The 2044-nt window shown below is 40.9% G+C and overlaps 1 protein-coding gene across 2 annotated transcripts in view; it reads right to left on the bottom strand.

Moving 5' to 3' along the window:
* GRM7 (glutamate metabotropic receptor 7) overlaps positions 1–2044 on the bottom strand; it is a 919887-nt gene that overhangs the window by 53153 nt on the left and 864690 nt on the right. The gene's annotated exons all lie outside the window — the stretch shown is intronic.

Genomic DNA, 2044 nt, shown 5'->3' on the forward strand with positions numbered 1-2044 from the left:
ATACATACATACATATATATATATATACATATATATATATTTTTTTTTTTTTTTTTTTTTTTTCCACTGGGAGAATCCATGTGCAGACCTGTCCTGGAGAAGTATCCTTCATTCAAGTTCAGGGTCGACCTTGAATCAGACTTGAAGTCCCTTTATTCAGAATGGCAGCTGGATAGGAAACCAGGAAGATCATATTTGCAACCTTGAGTTAAGGGGTAGTTGTTTTTTTTTTTTTACCCCTCATACATTCACCAAACCATTACTATTACATGATCTCTTGCTACATAGATAACTCTGGGACCTTATTTGAAAAGTCATGATGTCCGTATTTGTATGTTTCTGCATGTTTTTAAGAAAGGGTTCACCTTCACCATACCTACATAGTAGGGAGTTGAGTTTCCCTGGAAAGTAAGCCCTTCTTGCTGCATGCTGATTTACAAAACACCAATGGCAAGGGCCAAGATGTAGTGATGTTGGCTTGTCCAGTCCCCGTACATTGACAGTTGCTAAAAGGCTACAAAGCCTCATTCGGACATGTGTTATGTGTAGTTCGGATGGTGCCCCCATAGCTGTCCTTGTATCCTTTGGCTTCTTTGAGAAATCAGTAGAGCAACCCATTCACTTACTGTTCAATGTGTTAAATCATTGTCTTTTGCCTAAATTGGAGAAGATGAAGGTTGGAGGGGGTGGGGAATGGTTAAGATCAGTGAGGGGAAAGCTACAGACAACTTGCCTTGGTCCAGTTGCATTTATGACGTGCCCTGTCATGACCCACAGCCCTTCATTCATTTGGATATGTTTGTGTTTTGCTTGACTTCTAAAGCCTGGATTCAGTGTGAGCTGATGGATGTGTTCATCAACTCGATTGTGGTCGTCATTTCACAGCTGTACACACTGTCTACATTGTACACCTTAGAAAATAGTGTTGTATAACCTAACTGTATGCAATTTGTAGTCATCAATCATACCTGAATAAAGCTGAAGATAAATGGGTAAACAAAACAGGTAGATAGGTAAATGAATAAATAAATTTCAAGTACATTAAAAGAAAAGAAAGCCCACGTGACTAGCCCCCATGGCCTTTTACATCAGTGGAAAACCTAGGCTCATTACAATGTATTTGATCATGGTTTTCCACAACTATGTCTTCCCTCGTATCTGAGGATAAAATCCCCATCCTTAATAGATTCTGCAAGGTCCCACGTGGGCCTCCCCTGCCTAATTTTTCAGACTAATTGCCCACCAGTCTCCCCCACCTCTCTCCCTAGGACACCATCCACGTGGCACTCCATCAGGTCTTGAAGATGCTGGGTTCATTCAACCACAGACCTTTCTACATGCATGCATGTGATTTTTCTTTATTCTTGTCTCCTTCTGTATGGAGTGTTCCTCCTCTGCTTCTTAGAACATCCATCCCAGTCTGCCCTACCCCACAGCCTCAAGTCTCGGCCAGCTTCTTTACCTACAGGCAGTCAAAACACTTGTTTTCTTTCTTTTGTTTTGGGGGTTTTTTTTTTTGAGTATGGCTCTCCATTTGTAATCATCTACCCACTACCCTGATTGTGTGACTCCCCAACTCCCCAACTAAGCCACAAGTTCCACAGAGGCAGGAATCTTGTGTATGTAGTGTGTCATTGTGCCTGTAGTGCTGGCAAAGAGTAGGCACTTCATGATCATACAATGGAGGAGCTCATGTGTTTATATAAGGGGCACGTTTTTCCTACTCATGACTCTACGGTCCAACAGCCTTTCTCTAAATATACAAGAATTGCCATCAGACCTATTAGCTGCCTGGCCATTTCTGATCTTATTTCTTCAATCTGAGGCTCTGGAGAAGAAATTAAAAGAGACGTTGCCATCTCATCTGGAAGGAATACTGTTATCCAGCAAACATTAATTTGAATGGGCATGTCTCTGAACGCTTTAAGGGAGCTGCCGGCCACTAACTGTATAATACATAGTAAACGTAAACTATGAAGACAAAACAATATTGAATTAATGATCCTTTTTTTAACATCTTTATTGGAGTATAATTGCTTTACAA

Source organism: Physeter macrocephalus, chromosome 18, assembly GCF_002837175.3.
Source record: "Physeter macrocephalus isolate SW-GA chromosome 18, ASM283717v5, whole genome shotgun sequence".
In the NCBI taxonomy this organism is placed as follows: domain Eukaryota; kingdom Metazoa; phylum Chordata; class Mammalia; order Artiodactyla; family Physeteridae; genus Physeter; species Physeter macrocephalus.